Genomic DNA, 26204 nt, shown 5'->3' on the forward strand with positions numbered 1-26204 from the left:
AACAAGGATTAGACCATGCCTCAGTCAAGAAATGAGTTAAACAGAGACACAGACGTTGTTAAGCTATAAACCAAAGTCCCAGCTCTGCCCATTTGAAGTCAATGTGAGGTTTGCTGTTGACTTCATTGGAAGTCCGATGAAGATCTAGGAGAATTTGGCTCTTCTGGTAGATGAGGACTTAATGTTTCACATGGCATATGGGCAGAAACTATGTCTCTAGGCAGCTGTGAATAAAATCAAAGTAATTATAAAGAATAATTCTTTATTGCTGGAATTTGTCTCTCAGAAAATTGATTTTTTTAAAAGGCATAATCTTTTTAAAACCAGTTCTTTTGGCTCCCTCTAGTCTATCTAGCAGATAAATAGCAAGGTGTGGGGGTGTCTCTACCCTTGACCTAGCCTTTTCTGTTTTTGGAAACTTGAATTTGACCTTTGTCTTTTGGTTGGCAGCACAATAGACTAGTGTTGCATCATGCAATCATCTTAAACTCTTCCTGGAAGAGGAATACATTTTATGTGTCCATTGCAAATTTTATGACCGGATGTTAGAACCGGTACAAATAGTTCCCAAATGCTTCTAATATAAACAAAATTAGTCTAAGATTTAGTATTTAAGGGAACAACATTTATGAGAAGTCTAGTGAAATACGGTAAGTTTCAGATCCTTTGCCTCCAAGTCCCCCTGCCAACTTTTTCACTTTTACAATAATTTTTTCTCCCCCGCCCCCCCCCCCCCCGCAAAAACAAGCTTTATTCTCCCCTGTTGCTGTATGAAAAGCTCATACAAACAACTATGCCTACCTGATCACACAGGGAATAGCAAAGCTGATCATATAAAAGTATTGTCAAGTACACAAAGTCAACGAAATGAAGAAAGAAGTAAAATATTTATTTTGTCTAATATTGCTCAGTTATAGGAATCTTAAATAATTGTAATAATAGTAGATAAAAATGTTTAAGTAAAAATGTTGTTTTTTTTAAATTGACTACATCATTGATTTCAAAAGAGAATGTCTTGATTTTTGTGAAAGATTGGTACCATTTGTGCCCTGATCCTGCATCTGGGTTTACTCTAGCAGAACCTGATGTAGGGTTAGAGACTCAGGGTTTGTCTGCATGAACATTTAGTTTGTGGCAAGCTGGCGTGTAAATCTACGCTGCACTAGCCTTCCATGTACTAACTGTCCATGTAGACCTTGCAAATACACATTAACAGTTGCTACTCCGCTTGATCTACCTTACTTTGAAACGGGAGTAGATCAAAGTGCAGTAAGTAACAGTGTGTGTGTGTCAAGAGGGTCCATGTGGACACTTAAGGAAGGCGTGGCAGGCTAGATTTACACCCCAGTTTGCCACACACGGAATGTTTATGTAGACAAATCCTCAGTCCTGCAAGGTGCAATGGGATTACTGACATGTGTAAAGTGTGAATATGCGTAAACATGTTCTTAAGTTCTGTGTTGGATCTGGATCAGAGTGCTCCAATGAAGTCAATGGTAGTTTTGCCACTGGCTTCAATTGCTGCAGGATCAGGACTTTACTGATTATGGTCCTGATTCTGGAAAGTACTAAAATATATGCTTAACTTTAACATACAGTAGTTGTCAAGTTTTGTGCAGCTCCCTTATAGTCTATAATTGGCAAATATGTAAATCAATTGCCAACCTAAAGCTTAAGTACAACACATCCTTCTGAAATAAGGGGTAGGAGTAGGGCATGGAGCTGCACTAAACCTGGCAGCTGGGGCTAGGATATAGTAGAAGAAGTCTGGGGGCTTCTGCAGATAGCTGGGTGGATGCGTGTTGTGGGGACAGGCTGGAAGGTTGGCAGTTTCAAGAGAAGCTGGAGGAAATGGGGGCTACCTGGGCCTCTCTCCTTAGGCCCATTTCCTCAGTCCCATTGGATATGTGATCTCTCAGGTAGGCTGCAGGAAGGTGCAACAGGGCTGCCTGCCAAGCATGTGCTTAAATATTACCCTGAATAGGGATGCTTTCCTAATTGAGGCCTCTATCTAGGATAATGAGCTCATAGTTGATATGAAAAAATAGCAAAAAAATTGTATTTATAAAGCGGTCACTCTTTGTGAGTCTTCTCTTTAATAGAGCTTCCTTATTTAAAACTATTTAACTGTAGCTAATGGTTTAAAACTCCATTTTCTGTCAGAACCAGCAGGCAGAAATATTCAGAAATCTTGGCAAACAAAATGTAGCTTTACGGTGAGGGAGCACTGTGCTTAAAATTGCAGTAAAGAAAAATTCTTTTCAGTTCCATGATGACATAAAAATGCTCTGTTCTTCTAATACATCTGTTGTGTTTTTGAGCAGCATCTTTCTAGCTGTTGGCAAGTTTATAAGGATGTTTGACAGCAAAGGCAAGAATTTGAAAAACCTCAAGGGGTGTTCTTGGCTGCATCTGTGAGACCGTTCATGATATATGCATTTGAGATGTGAAATGGTTTACATACTATGAAATTTATAGGATCTGTGAAATTCCAATTCAATTTCCATTAAACAGTTAATGATTGCTTTTAATCATTTAAGTGTCTTTCATCTTTAGGGGGGGTTTTCCCCCCTCTTTAAATGGTGTGACTTATAACGAGTCATTCTATACATGTAATATTTGGATTAAAGAATAGCACTTAAATGCAAAACATTGCACTCCTCCTTGTTATTGACAATTATATGGAAAGAGAGGTGTTGTCAGCATGTCGTATAGTTTCTCATTTGTCATCTCTTTTGTATAATACCTGACAAAAATCGACATTAAAATGGAATTAAGTTTGAGTGTAACTTAGAGCCAGATACATTACACGGATGTTGTAATTATCCCAAAATAAAGCATTATAAAGCCAGGAAATATATAGTTATGGTTACACTTACAAGAAATCCAAACATTTTAAGGTAAGAAATGCACAGTTAAGGCACTTGTGACAAGGTGGTTGTTTCGCTCTTTCAAAGTCCCCAGTAACTCCATACAAGATTTCCAAGTATAAATAGCCTTTACTTGGTTAATATATTACAAAAAAACAGCCCTGTGCATGTAAATTATAACAAAAGTCCCACAACTATAATACAGAATTCCTCAGCACAGTCCAAAGAAGTACATTCAATCTTTCAAGTTCCAGCAGGTCATCAACATACCAGGTAAAGCTCCAGCATCTCTCACCATGCTGAGGCTCTGTGGTACAGCTCCATTGCCTGTCAGCACACCTGACCTCTAAGGTACAGCTCTGGCAACTCTCACCATGCTTCACACCAGCCCCTCTAGCTGGGGTGCTTCCCTGTTTTTGATCTCAGGTCTGGTTCTAATTCTCACCTGGATACATCAGTGGGCTCACCCTTTCATTGTTCCCCAGACTTCAGTCCTTGAGCTCAGATAGCCAGCAGCCATCTCCCTCTGCTGCCCTCAGCCTTTGGATCCTCTCCTGCCATGGCTTTCTGGCCTGGGGAAGTTTGTAGGTGATCCATGCACCTGCAGCTGCATTTTGGTGTCAGCAGTCCGATCTGGCTCCAGTGGTTACTAGGGAACTCTCACTGTTCTCTCTGTCAGAAGCGTTACCTCCCTTGCCCCGGCTGTGATTCTCTTCCCCCCGCCACCCCCCAAAGCTCTCAATCCACCTCAGCTTCTCTCTCTGGATTCTGTGTCCTCCCTTGCTGTTTCTCATTTATAACTCTGGGGGCAGCTCCACCGTCCTCATTATACCAAATTAGGGAGCACCCAGACTGGAACAGGAGAGCTGGGCCCCATTTCATTTAAGATGCTAGCTACCCTGTGACAACACCCACATATCCTTAACTCTGTCCTGTAGTTATGCCATGCAATAATCATAATCTTATGATTGACATTTTACTATTTTTGGATTTAATTATATTGATTTTTAAAGACTGATTTTTCATATTTTTTCCTTTCATAGTTTCACTTCAATTGTATTGGGGATAAGAATTTTGTTGTTGCTTATGGATATCTTAAAAAATGGATGAACTCTAGAGCTGCACATCCCATTGGATAACCCTCTGGAGAATAGTTACATAATGATTTAGAAAATCCGACCGTGTTAAATTATAAACAGTTTACTCTTGCACACTGAGGTTTTTCTTTCATAAGTCTTGTTGCCTGCTTCAGTGCTATGGATTTTGTGTGTGTATGGAGAGGTGCAGTTTAAAACCAATGAAGTTCCACGAAAGCTTATGCTCTAATAAATTTGTTAGTCTCTAAGGTGCCACAAGTACTCCTGTTCTTTTTGCGGATACAGACTATCATGGCTGCTACTCTGAAACAAATACTCTTCTAACTCAGTGAGTGAAATCCTGTCCCATTCAAGTCAATGGAAGTTTTGCCGTCGACTTCCATAGGGTCAAGATTTCATCCAATATTGCCGTAGCTAAAACCACTGTTTGAGTCCAGCAAGGCAATTCCTGTGTTCCTACGAATACAGTTTGGGAACATGGTTAAGGTACCGTTCACACTATTCTGTTGTTACTGGGTGAGGGGACAAGTGTTTTGTAGCCAGGTCCACAAATACTGTTCAGTTGTTATATAGTAGGGCCTTTATACTGTGCTTCCATGATATTGCAGTTATGGTACTGACAGCCAGTGTTTACATGCCATAGAATAAGCAATTGCATATGTTCTGTGACTATGGGATCGCTCCTTCTAGGGGCAGAAAGGACTTTCCTTCATGCCTTTCATTGTTTTCTGAAGGCATCTGCATATTCTCTGTCTCGTTTAAAACTTGATCTGGAGTTTGTATAGAGTGTTGTTTCAGACACACAAAAATCTAGCAGATTTATTTTTCATGAGATTTCCCCCCCTGTCAAAGATGTTGGCCTTAAAGAGCTTAAGAAAAATCAATTGAGATGAAAGTGAGAAACAAATAGGGCAGCACGGAAAAACAAACAAGCATCAAAACCAGACAACCCAGAAACAAGAGGAAAAGAAAGAAGGTTTGAGAAATATGGCCTTTTCCAGCATTCCTTGCCTGCTGGAGTTTCAGTGCTTAAGAAATATAGCATTTAGCATCATGGATGAATATTCATCCTGTGGATGAAATTACCTACGTGTTAAAAGTGAACTGCAAAGCCTTTTAAAAACAGCCAAGATCCCATGTATGTAGAAAGCTTAAAACCCACAAACTGTTTTGAAAGAGTGAATCTGAGCCTGTAACACTTACATGAGCTTCTTGGAACAGGGACTATCTTTATATGAGTCTTTTACAGTATGGAGCATTTGTCAGAACTTAACAAGCAATGATCCTTATTCTCTAACTTCAGTGGGATGGCTCATGTGAGTAAAAAGGAGTAGAAGTTCATTGAGGATACAATTTTGATCCAAAGGAGCACTATTTGCCCCATAGAAACATCCACCAGTTTGCAGTACTGGGCCTTTAGCCCTTCACATACTTATCAAATCTTGAAATAAATATCTTACATTTTCTTGCAACTGTTGATAGCACCCTGAAAAGTTAAGGGCCCAATTCTGCTCTTGCTTAAGATGTTTATAATATGGGAGCATAAATTCACGATTTGGGAAAGCAAGAGAAGGGGGAATGGAATAATTTTTAACTATTTTATTTTCTGATGTAAATGTATTGGTAATGTATAAGACTGCAATCCTGCAATTTGCAGGATATAGGCATTTGTCAGCATGCACATCTATAACTGATTTCAGATTTTGTGTTTTACATTCTCAAAAAATGTTTCTTTTAATAGACATCAATTTAAAAATAACACTGTTTGAAATATTTGCTAAAATCAACACCTTCAGTTACTGAGACTGATATTAGATGAATTGTGTCTCAGGTTCCTTCCTCCGGCCCCCAGTGCATGTGTGCATTTTTCAGCATTTTGTGTAACACCAATTTAATGTATGATTTTTTTTAAAAAAAAAAACAGACCTTATCTCTGAATATGTTGTGATCCTCTATATAAAGAGCTAGAAAGAAAATAGAATTCCTACATTAAAAGTGAACAACAAAGAATAAGGAACTGTGTGTCTTACACTCTTACTTTCTTATGCATGAAGTTAGCCTCATTTGTTTCTTTGTCTGTTTGTCTGTCTCTGTGCCTATCATTTACATTAGCAAGATCAGGCCTTGGTTTCCCTGTTTATGGGCTCAGTTTTGCAAGGTGTATGCTGGGTCAGTCCAGCAAAACACTTGGATTTACAAAGTAGATGTTTCACTTTAAGCACATGAGTAGTGTTACTGAGGTCAATGGACTATTCATATGCTCAAATTTCAGCATGCCAGTTAAGTGCATTGTTAGAATGGGCTGGAGTGCTCAGCATCTGGCAGGATCAAATCCTGTGCTGAAGAGCTCTGTCAGTCTTTGGAGGATCTGAACAATTAGATCATAGTTTGAGGCTGAAACCTGAACTTCAGATTTCTTATTTGAGGAGGGAGAAGATGCTGACTCTGGGCTGTTTTATGCCACAGGTATCTCGCAGATGACCTCCTCACAGAGTAACATTGGAGTATCTCAACAACTCCTTCCTCCTTCAGACAGGGCTGGAAAAGCTGCAGTTCAATTTCTAATGTAAAAGCTTAATATTTTTTTTGCCACCTTTATACAGGACACAAACCTCTTTTGTTTGGCTATGCAGTTCACCTTTAAGTATGGTGCTAAAGATAGATATTCTCAAGGAGATTAGTTTGAAAAAACACTTATCCTGATTGAGGCAAAACCTTACATTTATAGAAAAAGGTTTATTTTAAAAATTTAAAGTGACCCAGACAACACGTGGTCCAGAACATGAGCGTCATTTCAGCTCCATGTGGAAAAGACTATTTGCTGAGACTTTCAGTTGAATATTAAATTCCAAACTATGAACCATTGCTTTCTTCATAGCAGAAAGCAGACTTTATGGCAGCTGGACTGTTTCAACAAGACAGTTTGCAGAGAGGAAAATAAACAATGGCTTGTGTAATTTGTTTATTGCATTTATTTATCAATTCATTTATTAAGCATCTAAACAGGCAGAATTTAAACTTGACCTGTACTCAGTTATCTATTTAATATGTCAATCGTTGAGATCTGATGGAAAGTTTTGTTAACCATCACTGAGTAACTTATCATCCCTTTGGACTTATTATATGGTTTTACATGATACACATACAAGCATTCTCACTACTAAGCAGCATAAGAATATTGATGCTAAATCTGGTTAATATTCAGCCAGCAGAGAGTTTAGAAGGAATTCTTGCTATTGCACAATATGTCAGTATGCTGTTAGACAGACAGACAGATCGATATCTTTCTTTTGCAATGGGATTTATGATACATTCTTCCTCTTACTACAAAATTTAGTAGGAAGAGAGTTCTTGGGATTTAAAGTGGATTCTGAACTGCATAGAAACCTGTTTTAAGAGAGAGAGATTAAAGGCATTTTGTAATCAGAAAGGCTCCCTCAGCAACAGGCAGATAAATCTTTAGTAGCAATTTTGCTAACCTTTCTCTGAGAATTTTTACTTTAAAAATATTATTGCCATATTAATCCAATTAGACTTTAAAAGAATCTCTCATGAGTAAGGCTAAGATTTAGTCATGGGTATTTTTAGTAAAAGTCATGGACGGATCACAGGCAATAAACAACAGTTCATGGCCGTGACCTGTCCATGACTATTACTAAATATATCTCTGACTAAATCTTAGCTGCTCCTGGGGCCCAAGGGCACATTTGCTCTGGGGTCCCCTGCGGGATTGACAGCTGGCCCCTGCTCTGACGTTAGGGGCTCACTGTCCCTGGCCGCCTGCTGCTCTGACGGGCTCTGGAGCTGCCCCTAGGACTGCTGCTTCGGGACTGGTGCTCTGGGGCAGGACAAATGCTGCTCCAGCAGCCCCCAAAACCAGCTGCACTGGCTGCTGCTCGGGTGGCCCCAGGGCCAGCTGCCCAGGGCTGCCTGAGCAGCAGCCAGTGCAGCTGGCTTCGAGGCCACCCCAGCAGCAGCCAGTGCAGCTGCAGAAGTCACGAAGGTCCCAGAAAGTCACAGAATCCAGGACTTCCTGGACCTCTGTGAAAGACTCGCAGCGTTACTCGTGAGTTATGTTTTTTTTAGTAGTGGGAGTCAAAAAAAAAAAACATTTTCTGTTTCTGTTTGCGGTTTATAGAGACAAATATCCCAAACAGATTGGAATGCTGAAATAAAGAGTGAAAAATGCCAAAGATTATATCCTAAAATAGAAAAAAGAGTCACCATATAAACAGATTAGGACTACTGACAGCATGGCATGTTCTTTTCTTTTTTTTCTTTCTTTTTTTTTTTTAAATGGTTTTCCTTTGTTTTTCCATTTACAAATTCTAATAGACAGCACAAAATGTGGCTACACAATCCACACCCTGCCAGATCTGGATTCACCAGCAGAGAGGCTGCCACAAACCCTGAGCCTAAAAAGAGATTCCTTAAGAAGTTGGTGGATGTGGACAGCAGAGGAGTGAAGAGGGAAAAGGTTAGCAGGGAGGACGGGTAAGAGCCAAAGCCTATTAGTGGCTTATGCGTAAGTAGGGAGCTGGGGAGGTTATTGCATGTCAATGAGAAGGAGCCATAGCCATATTATTAGATAGGAAAAAGAAAGGAGTGAGGGGAGATCTAATTGTCAATGTGTCTATTCACATGCTTAAAGTTAAGCACGTGCATAAATGTTTGCTGGTTCAGAACCTAAGGATAATATTTTCCAAAAGGTCCAAGAGACCTAGGAGCCTAAGTCACTTTTGAAAATGGGATTTAGACACTTTCTAAAATTTTACCCTATTTGTGTGTGTGTGTGTGTGTGTGTGTGTAGCAGTTACTCCATCTACAGAATGGGGATAGTCCCCTTGGTAAATTGTTATGTGTTCTAAAGATGAATAGTATTCCTGCCAGCATAAACCCAGGGTTGAATCTAACCAATTTAAATATATTTATATTACTGATATCCAGGATCATCACTTTACTGTAGCACTGTCTAAAACCATGTGGTATATTGGGGTCTTTAATATTTTACCCATAGGACATGTGAGTCAGGAGTTCTCTACTGGAAGCAATATCCCTTGCTGACCATCAGTTTCAACAAAGTAAAGAAATGCTTGTCATTAATCCCCAGCTAACATTAGTCCTCAAAATTGGCATTCCTATGATGTAACGTAGTTACTACGTCAGAGAAATAAAGTTCCTTAAAAACTGCAGTTTCCCCATACCATGTGTGCTGGCTAAGAGAGGAGGTGGTATAACGATATAGATGAACCAAGCCATGCTGAAAAGCACCTCCCTTCCCCAGCTCACCTTGCATGCACAAATAAAACTATAATTGTCTTCCCTTCTACATCTACTCTGTTCTGTCTGCCCTCTCTCCATGTTCTTTTTATTGCCTACGCTCTTTTTTAAAGTAATAGATTTTTCAAATAATTGATTCAGTAAAGAAAAGGGGGTTGCTTTGGGGTTTACAGTAAGACAGTGAGGAATCCATTTAAATGGGGGGAGGGTATAAGTACTAAAGCAGTGGGGAAAGTGCTGTAGCCTGCAGTGGAGAAAATTGGAGCAGGCATGGATTAAGCAATGAAGTACATACTAGCATAAGGCCAGGGCAAGCACAATTAAAGCGAGTTCATCAGAACATCTCACCAAGCCAAAATATGTCATTAAACACAAAAATCAATCTTGATGCAATGCTCAGTTGCACAGCTAATTCCCGAGTGTCAGAAAATGCAAAAATTAAGATTCCAACAGCCAGGTTAACTTGGTTGAATTGCACTGCTTGCATGTTTTATAGCAATATGTTTCACAGCACAAAACATTCTATATTATGTGACACAATTGGGATCAGATGACTTTAGTCAAGCACAGACGTAGTGTGTACTAAGAAGCAGTGACCGCAATAGTGGAGTAATGTTGGGGAGCAGTATGAAGCTGCACCACCTGGAGTGGAGCTTTGGGACTGGATTATGAGCCGGGGAACTAGGATGAGACAGCATGCTCAAATCTCTGCTTCTGGCCAGCTCTGCTGGCTAGTTCAGAGGGTTGTCAGGGCTGTGGGCTTCTGGGTGGTTTGCATTCTCTAGGAGTACTGGAAGGGAGTTTAGGGGATATCATGGTCCAGGCTTACCAGGTAGGTTTTCTGTAATTTACACTAGGGTTCCCACTGTTACTGACCTGGTGGAGCTGAAATGGTTCTAGCAAGAGTGGGAACTTTTTTGTGAAAAAATCCTTGTGTAGATTGTGTGTATGGGAGTCTCAGTTGGTGAGACCTTCACATTGGAGGTGGTCATGGTGGAAGAGGTTGTAATTCCTTCCAGATTGTTAGTCACCCGTGAATTTGTCCCAGTGGCTCCATGGCAGGCTAAATCATCCAATACATTGTCTTGTTTCTGCAGCTGTGGAGACCTGTCTAAGTTCCAGTGTTTTAGGAGCACACTCAGAAACACACTGTAGAACTGGACACTTGTGCTGTTAGCTTGGTTCTTGCCATATTTATGGATTTATACTTCTGCAAAAATAGATGTACAACAGATATTGGGAGTTCTAAATCTGTGCTTCTGCGGTAAGGCTGCCCAGCCGTGATGTACTGGTTCTTGTACTTTTGCTGTCATGGCAACATGCAGTGACAGCACTCTTGCTGAGAGGCCAGCGGGTGCGGCATTGGTGCCGACCTGTTGCTAGGTACCTGCAGTGTTCCCTCTAAGCTGGGTTGACAGGGTGGCATGCAAGTGCTGTTGCATTCTAGCAGCGCCCTACCCACCCCGCTCCCCAACCCTTGCAGAGACCAACCCACCATACCAAAACAATTAAATATATAGTGTAGCCAGACTTTCCCTGTGAATGTTTCCAAGCACAGTTTTAAGTAGCTCCACACTATTAGGAGTATCTATGCTTCCCACCTAGAATTGGCAACAAGTCCTCTAAAAAGGCAGAACGTCAGGATGAAAAGAGAAAAAGGATCAACAAAGAAATGAGCTGTCCCTAATGGCAGCTTGGGGATCTATTTTTTAATGACTAGGACAAAGGAAGAAATCTTTTTTTTTTTCCCTGGCCCCACTACTGTTTTCCATAGTTGGGTCTTTCTATTTTGCGGTTAATCTTCTTGTTTTAACCCCAGCCCCAAAGCACAACTCTTGGGAGTATCACTGATTCTGACCTGCGCTTTTACCCACACACCAACTCAGCTGTAAAGACTTGCAGATTCCATTTGTTAAACATTTCTGAAATTCATGGCTATTTAAAGGGCACTTGTATAGGAAGCAGAACCCAGCCTCTCAATTAGGATACATCTGGTTTACAGCAAAGCCCTCAGTCATCAGCCCAGGACCACAAGAGTCCGGTATACATAGATTGATGCTAGCCACACAGCCTAACCTCTTCTTCCAGGTGTTACCCTACCTAGATACCAGAGACTTATGGAGGTCGCCTGCCTGTACAGCTTATTTCTCTCACTTTTTGCCTATGACCCTAATCCAGCATCTATGGAGTCAATATGCAGCCTTTCCATTGACTTCTATGAGCTCTGTAGCAGGCCCTATGTGGTTGCTAAGGTCAGCTTCTTGGCCTCCTTGAAGACCATGATGTTTCAGGAGAATGGCCCTACCTAGTGATCCACATGACAAAGGTGGGAGGCATGCATCAAGCACACCAGTGAGGGGTACTGTTAGGCAGCATGCAGAAGAGGGTGAACCACTCACTACCAACCAAAGACAAAATTGTGAAGTAAAGGGTGCCTGTGACTGGAAGGAGTAAAGGGGTAGAAAAGGAGGAGGGATATTTCTGGTAGGCTTTAGTTATATAGAATTGAATCCTCAAAATGAACCACCAGGGTTTGACCAGCTCCCGGGTCAAGTAAGCAGTCCTGACTGTGTTATATAGTTCTCACAGTTAAAATGGTGCCTGCTTTGATTCACCTGTAACTCAATTCTCAGTGGTCTTTCTGTCTCATTGATTTCTCATTTGCTGTAGATACAGAATCATGTGGTTCATTTGATTTTTTTTTTTCATTGCCTCTTTTCTCTCCTCCATGTTACTCTCTTATTTAGTCATCTGCACTGGTTAAGTTATGAATTCAGGGTAACATTCTGTCTCTAACATTCCAGGCCTTTGCACGTAGTTCCCTGATCTGGTTCATCTCTGCCTTCTGCCCTCTATGTTCACTCTGTGTGGTCCTTATTGCTTGCATCTCTGTCATCCGTTATCTCAGTGTCAGGCTTTTGTTCATTTTGGATGGAACTTTTGCCCTCCTGGTATTTGAGCTGCTAATTCCTGTGCATATTTTAAAACTAAACAGTTTTTCATCCAGTTACTTACTTAGTTAGCCTGCTGAACTGTGACATTGGTGGTTGTTTTTGCTGCAGTACATTGATTGCCTTGAACAAGCACAGACTAACTTGTTTTCTCTTTTATGGCCCTTCATGGCCTCTCACATACATATTATCAACCTGCCAATCATATCTGCAGTGCCATCCTTGATAGCACATTTCAAGGTTCCTTCCCCACTCTAAACTCTAGGGTACAGATGTGGGGACTTGCATGAAAGACCCCCTAAGCTTATTCTTACCAGCTTAGGTTAAAAACTTCCTCAAGGTACAAATTTTGCCTTGTCCTTGAACCCTATGCTGCCACCACCAAGCGTGTTAAACAAAGAACAAGGAAAGAGCCCATTTGGAGAAGTCTTCCCCTCCCCCCCCACAAAATATCCCCCCAAGCCCTACACCCTCTTTCCTGGGGAAGGCTTGGTAAAAATCCTCACCAATTTGTACAGGTGAACATGGACCCAAACCCTGGGATCTTAAGAACAATGAAAAAGCAATCAGGTTCTTAAAAGAAGACTTTAATTAAAGAAAAAGTAAAAGAATCACCTCTGTAAAATCAGGATGGTAAATACCTTACAGGATAATCAGATTCAAAACATAGAGAATCCCTCTAGGCAAAACCTTAAGTTACAAAAAGACACAAAAACAGGAATATACATTCCATTCAGCACAGCTATTTTACCAGCCATTAAACAAAAGGAAATCTAACGCATTTCTAGCTAGATTCCTTACTAACTTTTTACAGGAGTTCTGAGATGCATTCCTGATCTGTTCCTGGCAAAAGCATCACACCGACAGACAGACCCTTTGTTCCCCCCTCCCCCTCCAGCTTTGAAAGTATCTTGTCTCCTTGTTGGTCATTTTGGTCAGGTGCCAGAGAGGTTATCTTCGCTTCTTAACCCTTTACAGGTGAAAGGGATTTGCCTCTGGCCAGGAGGGATTTTATAGCACTGTGGACAGAAAGGTGGTTACCCTTCCCTTTATATTTATGACAGCACATTTGTCAAATTTTCCAATAAGCACCTTTACAATTTTTCCCATGCCACTGCTTCTACAATGTCAAAATCCACAAGGCCACTGTAGAGGAGGTGAATGAGCTTTCTTTACATCTCTTTTTAAGACACACCTATGATAGGATGCCTAAAAAACACTTGATAATGTTTAGGCAACTGGTATCCTGTGACTGCTACTTATTACACTACTAATAATGGTCTCACTGTTACCTTGTGCTCTGCCATCTGTTTGTTGTATCCATCTGCTGTCTCTTGTCTTATACTTAAATTGTAAGCTCTTTGGAGTAGCAACTGTCCCTTCATTGTATGTTTGAACAATGCTTGCCACAATGGGACTCTGATCACTGACTGATTAGCCTCTAAACACTACAGCAATGCAAATAAAATAGATATTTGTGAAAGGTGCCATACAAAATTTTAGATACTAATGAATACCCTTAAATATACTTGAGTATTCATTTTGTTTTCACTTGTCACATTAGCTGTCTGAATTGTCTACTTTTAGAAAAGCATCCCTAGGATGCTATTTTAAAAAAAAAACATAATTGGTAGTGTATATATAGCATGACCATCCCCCCACATACTGTAAACCGAAAGATAAGTAGCTCTGTACATATCTACACTGCAATAAAACACCTGCTGCTGGCCCATGTCAGCTGACTTGGGCTCATGGGACTCAGGCTGCAGGCCTATAAAATTGCAGCAAAGGTATTCGGGCTGGAGCCTGGGCTCTGAGATCCCAGCCTGAGCATTAAAGTCTACATTTCAATTTTATAGCCCCACAGCCTGAGCCCGAGTCAGCTGACACGGGCCAGCTGCAGTTGTTTTATTGCAGTGTAGATGTACCCTCTGTGGTCATATGAATGTTGGTAGATACCTACTGCTTCAATCTATTACAGCTATCTTCCCCCCCATACATTTCTCCCACCTTCCCAACTTCTTCACTCAGCATTCCCACACAGCTGACAATCCAGAAGCGTTTTTTTAGAAAAGAAAAAACCCACACTTATCTGCTGGTGCTTTGTAGTCTGCAGAGGCAGATTTATTGACCTTCTTTTCTCTTGAGCAATGTATCAAGAAATTGGGTTAATGATTTAGAGATAGAAAACTGACTAATATGAGCAATCCTCTGTGATGGTCTGAAGAGACCCTAAAGCAAGAAACATACTATAAATTTTACAGTAATTGGAAAAACATAACTCTAGATTCTCTTTCATGTGGCCTTTTAACTTCTTATTGAAATAATCTCTGGGTTGCTTATAAAAGTATCACAATCCAAATCACCAGCTTTTAATATGATTTCCTGAATAGTTTAAGTTTGCATTCTTTTTCATTTCTAATTTAAACACAAATACGTTATTTATATTTTAGGTATCTGATTCTGATCTTTACACCAAATTGGTGTAAATAAGGGGCATCTCCCATTGATGAAATTAATTGATGTACATCTGTAACTGAGAGCAGTCAGATTCAGGACCAAGATAAGGTAGCTTATTAACAACATAGGGCCAGATTCTACCTACAGGTAGAAGTGGGTCCCCTAATAGCTTCAAAAAGAACTTTGCATGTGTAACTGTGAATAAATTTTAACCTATGATGTGCATTAATAAAGCTTTCATTTAGGTATGGGTCACTTGCTATGTCAGATTTTATGTACTGCTGCTCAATTCCAACATCTGTCTGAGCGAGGTTGAGGTCCTGTCCACAAACCACATAATGCATCTAATTTATGAGAGGCATAAAACCAGACTCTGTGAATGAAGAGCTTCCGTTTTCAGCTAAATACAGGACCTGAAACACATCCATTATTAGGTCTATAACTGGTACCTCAATTCTTTAGCCAGTATTCTATTTATTGTTCTTCATATGTTAGGGACATTCTCTTTTTTTCTCAGTCCTGGTAGCCTACAGTTCTACAAACTCTTTATCAGGAATCCTTTCTGTAGTGGTAGTGACTGGTACTGATTTTGAATGTGGTGTGATACATTTTCCACAAATAGCTGAGCAGAAGTATACTGATTTATAGTTTCACAACCAAGCAACAACAACTTTGCCTTGTTTCAGAGTGGCTACACTCTGGGACAAAGCTGGAGTTAGAAATAGGTATTTGAAATCTAGTTCTGAGTGCATAGTGGACAATGAGTTAGGTCTCAGGGAGTGCAAGGGAATCCTGGGTGCTCTGTGGCAAAGTAGGTAAGGGATAGGAGGTGGGAGTGTTGGATCATATTAAAGAAGTTCTGTATTAAAATCACAAATGAGTTTGATTCCCCATAGTTTAAATTCCGGGGTATTACTAATTAAGAGGTCTCTTGGTTTTAGGTATTGTTTCTCTCCCTCTATGCGTGAAACTTGCAAGCTGCTAATTGTGTTAGTACATTCTAAGACAGAGTCTGTTCTCAAAGCAATTCTTTGTAACAACAACCACTCACACAGAGAGAGACTCAAAGCAATACTCTGTAACAACAGAAACAGCACCCAGAGACTCCCCGCTCTTTTGTTGTATTCATCTCGCTTTGTTAACAATTGTGATTAAAATAGAGATAGAGGATGTATGTGGATGGATGCTTGGTGTGGATAATAACTGAATGATCAGGGAGGTGCCAGCCTAAGAATTCAGTGTCCATCGGCTGAAGAAGGCGTCAAGTGGAAATAACCAGAGGATCCCCGGAGGGCAGACTGGAATCCACCCAACAGCCTCAAGAATGGGAGAACCAAAGAACAAGATAACATCTGGCAGCACGGAGCCGTCAGAAATGTGCCATCTGCTGATTGATTCAGCAACAGCATGATGAAGCAATTCCCATAGACTGACATAGGAAGAAATTTCTATAAAAATGGACTCTGGTAAGTGAGAACTTTGGGGTCTGATTCTGTAAACCAACTTCCAGGAGCATCAGATGTGCATCTGACAAGGCCCTGTTCCCGCCTCATGTCCAGGCCACCTGTGGCCACCTCATGTCCAAGCCACAGTGGCTTGGCATGAGCAACTCTAAAGATGGTAACTATGATAACAACCTTGCAGAACCTGTGTGTGTGTGTGTATGAATGAATGTGTGAATAAATATGGGATTGAATGGAATGTTATAGCTATAACTAACGGCTTACTATGATTCTTTCTGTATTCACAATAAATGTGGCATTTTGCCTTTTCCCCTTTAATAAGATCCTGCTGGTTTTTATTTTATTGGTATAACAGGAGCAAAGGCTGACTGGTTTGGGTCGAGGAAGGGAAACAGGTATCTGAGGTAGGGAAGGCAGAATGGTGGAGGGAGGGCTATCTGAGCAGAAGCAGGTCTCTGTGTGAACAGGAATTGGACCACTGGGTGGGCAAACTAGAAATACAGTATGCTGGCACAGGAAACTGTTCTTCCTTAGTATCTCATTGGCCCTTATTCTAGCTAGGGTTTTTAGATGCCTGAGTTGATGGGAATAGGAACTTCCCTCACATGGAAGAAGGCACAAAGGCACTGGATGGCTGCACTCCTCTTTTCTTACCACAGCTTCCACTTTCTAGCTTCATGTTGTTGCTGCTGGTTTTCATCAGTTCAAGCAGAGGGGTGACAAAGTCAAAGGATCAGCCCTAAATCCTGTGCCCTAACATCGTGGATGCTGATAGGGTTATCTAATGTAGAAAAAAATAGCTAAGCAATTATATATTTGCTTAAGGGAATTTTGCTGCCCAAATCCCTATGTACCATTCTGATAATGTACACCTCTATGTTTCAGCATGACTTTCTCCTAATGTCTCATTACTGATATGTTGTTTTGGTCCCTGCAGATTCTTGCCATCTGCAGTTTTGAGTATTGTAACCAAAGTATGGTCATTCTATGTCATTTTAACACTAATGGTACTGGGTAAGGTCCCATTTCAAAAGCGTTTGTGAGAAGAACTCATTTGTGAGTGCCAAATTTAGGCTTCTTAAATATTTCTTTATATTGAGATATTGACATTCCCATAAGTGCCCCCTCATGATTTTGTATATATGAAATATTAATTCACTGTTTTTGTATGACTTAAACTGATTCTGAGAGACAAGGTGGGTGAGGTAACATCTTTTATTAGACCAACTTCTGTTGATGAGAGAGACAAGCTTTTGAGCTTACACAGCTTTTCTTCAGGTCTGGGAAAGGTACTGAGACTGTCCCAGCTAAATACAAGTTGGAACAGATTATTTAGGATAAGTAGTGAACACATATTTTAAAAGACCATTCAAGGTGAATTGGTCCATTAACACCACTGCAGTCATAGGACAAAAAGGGAGGTTAGTTGGTTACAGATTGTTGTAGTAAGACATAAATCCAGCATCTCTATTAGGAGTATGATTTTTAGTGTCTAGCAAAGTTATGCATTTAAGCACCAAGGCTCATCTTTTGAAGGTGTTGTGCAGGTTTCTTATGACAGTGAGGACTGAGAGGTCAGATACAGAGTGATTATTTTGTGAAAAGTGTCTCCCATGTGTGATATGGTATTTTTGTCTTTTATCATTTATCTGTGTGAGTTCATTCGAGAGCATAGCGGCTATCTGATTTCACCCATGTAGTTGCTATTGGGCCATTTAGTGCACGGGATGAGGTACACCACAAGTTGGAATAGGCATGTGTAGAACCCAGGGATCTTCAAAAGTGTGTTGGGGGTGGAGGTAATGACTGCAGAGATGTTAACAGGCCACTTCACCTTGAATGGTTTCTTACAAAACATGTTCACTACTTTATGTTAAACAATCTGTTCCATCTTGTATTTAGCTGTGACATTCTGGGTATGTCTATGCTACAGTGTAAGCCCAGGGTTAATTGAACCCAAGTTAGTAGACCATGGATTTGTTAACCTAGAGCTTGAGCATGAATGCTCATTTGTAACTCCAGGTTAGGAATTGTTGAACTCCTGGAGCTCCAGAGGCTACACTGCATTACGTGAGCCTGAATCCAACCACCCATAGCCCAGACTTCCTATTATCCTCCTTAAATGTGGATACTCCAGCTCTTTGTCCATGGTGCAGTGTGGGGAAACTTGACTATCCACCAAACTGGACTGTCCAGAAGATAAAGAAAATTGGCCCATGGGACTGTGGAATACTTTTGGCAAACTCCCACGGTACATCTACACTGGAATAAAAGACCCATGGCATGGCAGCAGCTGGCCTGGGTCAGCTGACTCAGGCTTGCAGGGCTCAGGCTAAGGGGCTAAAAATTGCTGTGTAGATGTTCGGGCTCAGGCTGAAGCCCCCTCATGGGATCCCAGATCAGGTTCCAGCCTGAGCTCGAATGTCTAAATAGCAGTTTTAGCCCAGCAGCCTGACCCCCGTGAGTCCAAGTCAGCTGACCCGGGCTAACTGTATGTGTTTAATTGCTGTGTAGAGGTACCTCCAGAGCATGAGTCCATTGGGGCTGTGTCTATACTGCAAAGCAATAGGGATTGAACCCTGGATCCCAGCTTGACTCAGGCTTGAACTCTCCATCCTCGTGGGTAGGTCTAAACTGCCATTAGACACCTGCGGCTGGTGTCTAATTGTAGTGTAGACGTACCCTGTGCAACCCTGGATTAGCACGATTTGTGTGTAGACGGAGGGGGGTTAGGCTTGAGCCTCAGTTCGAACCCTGGGCTTACATTGCAGAGTAGACATACCCTCGGAGTACTTTTCCCAGACCTCAAGAGGAGCTCTGTGTAGCTTGAAAGCATGTCTCTTTCTTTCACTAGCAGAAGTTGGTGCAAGAAAAAGATACTATCTTACCCATCTTGTGTCTCTGATATTTTGGGACCAACATGGCTACAACAACACTGCTAAATTTCTTTTGGTATCTTAGTTTTCATAACTTCGGGCTAGCTGTCAACAAATTGAGTATAAGTGTGAATGATTAGAAGCTCTAATGATGCCCTCATGTGGATGTTTAGCTAGTTCACACTAATTTAATACTAATTTAAATTGAAAGCACTATATAGCTTTACCATACATTTTATAATGGTTTCTTCATAACTTCAAGGTATCACAAACATAATTCAACTGTTCGTGGCAATGTCATTTAGCAAACGGAATATTTTTTCAAATAATGCGTTTTCCATTCTTTATTAATACTGATTTGTCCTTCATTAGTAGTCTGCCTCTCAAAAAACACAATATTAGCTTTAGGAATTGTATAATATTAGAAACAACCTAATACTAGGGGTGATGTAGTTCAAGGAAATTTTTAGACCTTTATCAATGCCTTGTTAACACTGCAAACAAACAAACTTATGATTAAACTTTTGTTAAAATGGTTGTAACCCAAATCTGGTATGCTGTTACATGATTTAGTCTTGCCAATGTGGACAAAAATAATCATGTTATAACCATCTTCTAGAGCCATGGCTTTTTAACCCTGGCAGGTATCTAGTCTAGAACATCATTCTCTAACATGGTTACAACAGGCAATTTTAATAAACCAGATTACAGTATAACATGGTTCAGCCACAACCATATTTAAATATAGTTACTTTTGTAATGTTGATGAGGTCTTAAATGCTAACAGGTATTTATGATGGCTGATTAGTCAAAGGGCCCATCCCACTACAAGTATAACTACAGTCTAGCACACTTGCCTGACACAGGTAGGGGTTTCAGTGTTCTAACACTCTTCACTGTTAGCTTTGATGGGACGACATGGTTCTATAACACTGTAAGGGGATGGCATTTTAATCTAGGTATTGGCTACTGGTAAAAGTTTCAGAAGTGCCTAAGTCTCACTAAAAGACACTTAGGGCTTGTCTACATGGCTTTGCAGTTTGGACTACAGATTGTGAATTGCAGAGTGTAATAGTGGACGCTGGTGGCATGAACTAAAAGGTACCTATTTCAGAGTAGCAGCTCAGTTCGTCTGTATTCGCAAAAAGAAAAGGAGGACTCGTGGCACCTTAGAGACTAACAAATTTATTTGAGCATAAGCCCAGGGGTTAGAGCACTCTAAGGTGCCACAAGTACTCCTTTTCTTTTTGTAAAAGGTACCTAGTTCATGTTAACATGCTCCTCTTTGAGAGAGGACTATGCAAACAAAAGTACCTTTTAGATTGTGCCAGCAGTGTCTACATGGGAGAGTTACACGTTCCTGCGCACTGCAGTTCACAGCCCTGTAGTCCGTACTGCAGGGTTGTGTAGATATGTCCTATGATTTGGGCATCAAAATTCCTTTGAAAATCTGGCCCTTAAAGAGGCAGGAAGGCACTTGTGAAAATCCTACTAGGTGCCTAAGTAGGTTAGGCATGAGGGATGGGATCCACAAAACTCCCGTCAAACTCTGTAGGTGTCTAAACTCATGCAATGCCAAACTTTTCAGTGTAAAAGTTCCCTTGGTAGCTAAGTTTCTGCCTCGTGGGCGGCAGCAGTGCACAGGCCTGTAGACAGCTGGACACCTTTCTCCCACTGAAGCTCCAGAGCAATTCACAAACTGGGGCAAGCTAGATGTTTAGCCGCTTAAGTCATGTGCAGGACTCAATCTGGTAGGTGTGTTCAGGGGCTGCTTACTGGATCAGGTCTCATTAAAAATCCAGTGGTCGTGCCTACTTTATAACTTTTAGCCCAGTGATTAGAGCACTTACCTCTGGTGTGGGCGACTCGGATTCAATTCCCCCCTCTTTACCAGATGGGGGGATCCCTGTGCAGATCCTTTCAGGAGAGTGCTCTAACCTCTGTGCTATGGGATAGTCTGAAGCGTAGCTCCCTCAGCCTCTCTTGTTGCAGCTGTTCTTCTGTGGGTAAATAATTAGCAAATGCTTGGAGCAGGGGGGCCTGAACCAGACCCTGGTGGGTGCCCTAGCCACTGGACTACAGTGTCATTCTCACTCTCTCTAATCATTGGGCCAGAGAGAGAGTGAGATGGAGACCCCTGAAAGGTGGGATACCTCATTCAAATCCTTTCTCCCTGTCTGCAAGAGAGGGGGGAATTGAACCTGGGTCTCCTACAGCTCAGGCACATGCTCTAACCCCTGGGCTAAAAGTTAGTTATGAAGTGGGCAGCACACCCTCACTCTTTATATGACGTGAGGCAGGCAAGCACATAACTTATACCTACAAGAAGAGCCTCAGCTGTCTGACTCCAGGTGGCTGGTTCCCATTCGTGGATTGCTAGCAAGGATAGGTGTTTCCTTGCAGCCTGGATTTAGGCACCTATCTCTGTGAGAAGGGCGGGACTTAGCACATACCCCTGTGGCCAGCATGTCTCTGGCTAGCTTAGGGAGCTCCCTGCCTAGCGTACTGGGTTTTGTGGATCCCATTATATAGGGAACCTAGGAACTTAACTCAGGCTTTGTGGATTGCAATGTGTTCCAGTGATTTTCTAGGTACCAAAAAGTTAGGTGCCGACACATTCAGCATGGCAACCCTTCAGTCCCTAGATGGATCCCACCCTAGGTGCCTTTGGAAATGTGACTTAGGCTCCTAAGTCATTTAGGCGCTCTAGGTTGCAGAGCTGCTAAGGAGAATGTTAGATAGGCTCTATTTAACTCCTGCAACTCTGAAGGGTCATATTTTATATAAATGAAATGTTTTTAGATCAGAAGGAAAACTCTTCTAAAGCATCACACAGTTTATGCAGACTTTGATTTCACATCTGTCAGCATACATTCCTTAACCCTCCCTTTGGATCTCTTCAACAGGGAATTTTGTGCCTGTTGTTCTGTCTGCCACTCACTGAGTACGTATACAGTGGGAAATTACATTTTGTTAAACATGTTAATTAACACAATTAATTTAGCATTCAGTGTAGACAAGGACATGTTGTGTTTTACATCATGACATTGTCTGCACTGAGTGTGTCTAGACTAGAGTTTTTGCTCATTTAAACTCAAGTTGAAAGATTGCCGGTTAACTGGAGTTAGCTAGTATGTCTGTAAATGCTAGTTTAGAGGCTCCACAAATGTTTGTGGCTTAAATACACCACCTTATTTGTTTAACGTTGGCTCAGTGTACAGAAATGAATGGGTCAACGATTAAGGGATCAAGTAAATAAGCCCAGTATTTACAAACTAAATTATTTCTGAGTGTTTTGGGCATTGTTCTTTGTTTAGATTTAGGGGGGAAACTGCATTCATCCATCTTTCGGCACACCGAGCTCCAGAATGTTTAACCATGCTCTGACTTCATATCCAATCTCATATGCCAAGTCACACAAACCTCTTCTTTGCTTTATACCACAGAGAGTAAGCCTTCTATTCTGCACCCCCACATGCTACACTTCAGAAGTGTCAGAGTCCTTTGAAATATTTATTTCATGATTTATGGTTGATGTCTAATCTCCACTCTCATCTGCATCATGTAAGATTCAATCTAAATTCCCATTAGTTTTGTATATTTGGGATTTTAGATTTAGAGATGCTTAGCTACAGAATTATCTTCCAGTATCCTTTTTCTAATTCTAGAAGAAGCTCCTTACCCATATTTCTCAATCTCTAGAAGATAAAAGCAGAACAAAGACAAATGCGTATAAATATGTACAAACCCACATCCTTCACCTACGCAGTTGAAATTAAAATGAGCTCCTAAAGTTTTCAGCACAAAGATTTCCTTTCAATTGTATCACAAGCAGATATAGCTTATGACATAAAAGATGAAAAATACTATACCTGTTTCATCTAGAGGTGCAGTTTGTCATGGATTCTTTTCTTATTCCTAGATATTAGGACTGATAACTATGAATGAACTGGTATATTCAATATAGATATTTGGACAAATAGCTAATACCTGCTTCTGATCAAAATACTGATTTTGATTGAAACAATGATTTTACATAAAATAAAATGCTGAAATGGCTTAGAGACAGATTCTGCCACTTTACTCATAATGGGTAGTACCTTACTTAAGCTAAACCAAAGTAAATAGAAGAAGTTACACAGCCAGATCTCAAATAAACTGGAAATTCAATCAATTATAAGCAAGCACAAGAAATTCTAACCCCATTGGGTTTATTTTCCTGTACGCACATGCCATTTTTATTCTTCTTTCCTTTTTAAACAATACTACTGCTTTATTAATATGGCCCCTTGTAAAGCAGCCTTTTCTCATATGCCATAGATTTCTTGCCATTTTTATTCTCACTCTTCCTTTAGCTCCTTGGATTTGTTTCTTGTCTCTGTTATGTGACACAGACTGTATCCTCACATAGCAGCATATAGAAAAGAGAGAGAGTCTCTCCTTAAGGAAGGAAAGTTCATTATGCACAGTTCTAGAAGGATTACTGTTCTCAACTTTTTATTATCAAGCTAGCACTGTGACTAAACGTAGTGCATTGAGGCTGTTGCACCTTTAGAAGCTAGCCTGTCAACAAGACATGAACTCAGCTGGTATAGTACAGCAACTTAGAATAGAAATGTGTTGTATAAAACAAAGATGGAGAGGCAGGTGGGTTTTATACCTGGAATTCATCTCAGAACAGGTGTTTTGTGACTAATGGAAGGGAAGGGCTTGCTATACATTGTTTGGGAAGTTGTTAATAAACAAGACCACCTTGGCGACTGGTTTATTAGCATATAATAAACTCAAAATAAAGTTGCTCCTGCCCCAGTCTCTCACTCAGCACAGCCCCTTCCCCTGAGGTCCTGTCTTCAAGTTTCTATGCTGGGCACAGCTTTTCAGCCCTTCCCAGGCTCTCCTTGGGTTTTGGGAATCACCATCTCCAACTGCAGATTCTGCTTGGTACTTTACTTTGTGTTGTGTCACAAAGTACTCTGGCTCAGTTATGCCCACTGAAAGCATTTTGGACTTGTTTTAGTGTGTTTCTCTTAACCTTCAGGAAGCCCACTGGGTTTATCAGTCACTGGCGCACTCAACCCCAATTCCTCCGAAAGGGGCCATTCACTCTATGACAGAGCCTCTTGTTAAAATATTGGCAGTGCCTCAATGAAAGCTTAGCCTATAATTAATTAGTTGTTAAGCAACTGATGCAGGAATCAAACCCTTCATGCTTTGCTGGCATCATGGAAATTAATGACCTACGTGACTGTTAATTTGCCCAGCTCCTCAGCTATGGCTGACGAGCACACAGTACAAATCAGAAGGGACTGGCGTGTGGACTCTTGTGATCTTGGTCTCCCTGCACTAAATTACACTGCCTGCCCATAGCCATATAGCTGGGGCTTACCTATCCACCATTGGGTGCAATTACTACCCCAGTTTCCCCATTAGCCTGCGGGTAGTTTTAGCCATCTGATTAAGTTAGAAGAACTCCACCCCTTCTGGGGTAAACAAACATCCAATGGCAGTCCACAACAAACTGGCTTCTCCAGCTGTTCCTTCTCTCTCTGTCTCTCTCTGGTTCCTTTCTGAGCCACAGCCCTGTGTTTGAGCAACTTTGCCCCCATACTCGATGCAGGGAAGTGAAAGGGGAGAATTCCTCCCAGCCTCTCTGGAAACCCCAGCCTGGAAATGCTAAACAAGAAGCAGGTACAAATCCAGGGTCCAAATCCATACTACTGCTTTTACCCTGAGCTAGTTCCTTTACCTGCTTCCTAGCTCATAGAATCGTAGAACTGGAAGGGACCTTGAGAGGTCATCTAGTTCAGTACCATGCACTCTTGGCAGGGCTAAGTATTATCTAGACATGTTCAATCCTTCATCTTTCGGTGCAGGGCTCACTGCTCTGGGTCTAGGCCTTGCCAGCAGTCTTTCCCCAAATGGACAACTTATTCTCCCTAGGGTCCTTACTGCCCTGCATGCCTCTAGGTCTCATGCTGAGCCCTTCTCATGCTTCTTTCCACTGTCCATCGCAGGCTGCTCTCTTCAGGCCCTACCCAGGCTCCAGTCACCTCCTCACTGGAGAGACCCATCAGCAGCTGCTACTCACCAGGTCTTCCTTTCTTCCTGTCTGTGAAATGCACCATAACTCCCATTAGACCTTTTTGGGCAACATCTCCATAAAGCCTTGCCAGAGAAACAGAATTGTGCTGAGCCATAAGCCTACCTTAAAGGGCCCGGCATACGTTGTTACAGGCTCTGAGGGGCTGATACAGACTCTGGCCATGCTTCCTTCACTGTCAGCGGACAGAGTATGGTGCAGGAGCTAATACACCAGCTCTGTGCTCTTGTAAATTTCTACCAAATTGCAGTGATCCCCCTGAGGTTGACTAAGCTAATTTTTAGGAATACATAAGAATGGCCCTACTGGGTCAGACCAAAGGTCAATCTAGCCCAGTATCCTGTCTTCCAACAGTGGCCAGTGCCAGGTGCCCCAGAGGGAATGAACAGAACAGATAATCATCAAGTGATTCATCCCCTGTCGCTCATTCCCAGACTCTGGCAAACAGAGGCTATGGACACCATTCCTGCCCACCCTGGCTAATAGCCATTGATGGACCTAGCCTCCGTGAATTTATCTAGTTCTTTTTTGAACCCTGTTATGGTCTTGGCCTTCACAACATCCTCCGGCAAGGAGTTCCACAGGTTGACTATGTGTTGTGTGAAGAAATACTTCCTTTTAAACCTGCTGCCTACTAATTTCATTTGGTGACCCCTAGTTCTTGTGTTATGAGAAGTAGTAAACGACACTTCCTTATCTACTTTCTCTACACCAGTCATGATTTTATAGCCCTTAATCATATCTCCCCTTAGCCATCTCTTTTGGAAGATGAAAAGTCCCAGTCTTATTAATCTCTTCTCGTACGGAAGCCGTTCCATACCCCTAATCATTTTTATTGTCCTTTTCTGAACCTTTTCTAATTCTAATATATATTTTTGGGGATGGGGCCACCACATCTGTACACAGTATTCAAGATGTGGGTGTACCATGGATTTATATAGAGGCAACATGATACTTTCTGTCCTATTATCTATCCCTTTCTTAATGATTCACAGCATTCTGTTAGCTTTTTTGACTGCGGCTGCACATTGAGTGGATGTTTACAGAGAACTATCCACAATGACTCCAAGATCTCTTTCTTGAGTAGTAACAGCTAATTTGGACCCC

The 26204-nt window shown here is 41.3% G+C and overlaps 1 protein-coding gene across 4 annotated transcripts in view; it reads left to right on the forward strand.

Moving 5' to 3' along the window:
- Window positions 1-26204, forward strand: part of TMEM200A (transmembrane protein 200A) — an 83032-nt gene that overhangs the window by 48450 nt on the left and 8378 nt on the right. Inside the window, exon 1 of one of the 4 annotated variants that reach the window (XM_073337291.1) lies at window positions 8329-8461. The exons of the other annotated variants lie outside the window; for them this stretch is intronic. The gene's annotated coding sequence lies outside the window, so the exon portion shown is untranslated. Of the gene's footprint in view, window positions 1-8328; window positions 8462-26204 lie in introns of those variants that run through there. 4 annotated transcript variants of the gene reach the window in all.

Source organism: Lepidochelys kempii, chromosome 3, assembly GCF_965140265.1.
Source record: "Lepidochelys kempii isolate rLepKem1 chromosome 3, rLepKem1.hap2, whole genome shotgun sequence".
Lineage (NCBI taxonomy): Eukaryota > Metazoa > Chordata > Testudines > Cheloniidae > Lepidochelys > Lepidochelys kempii.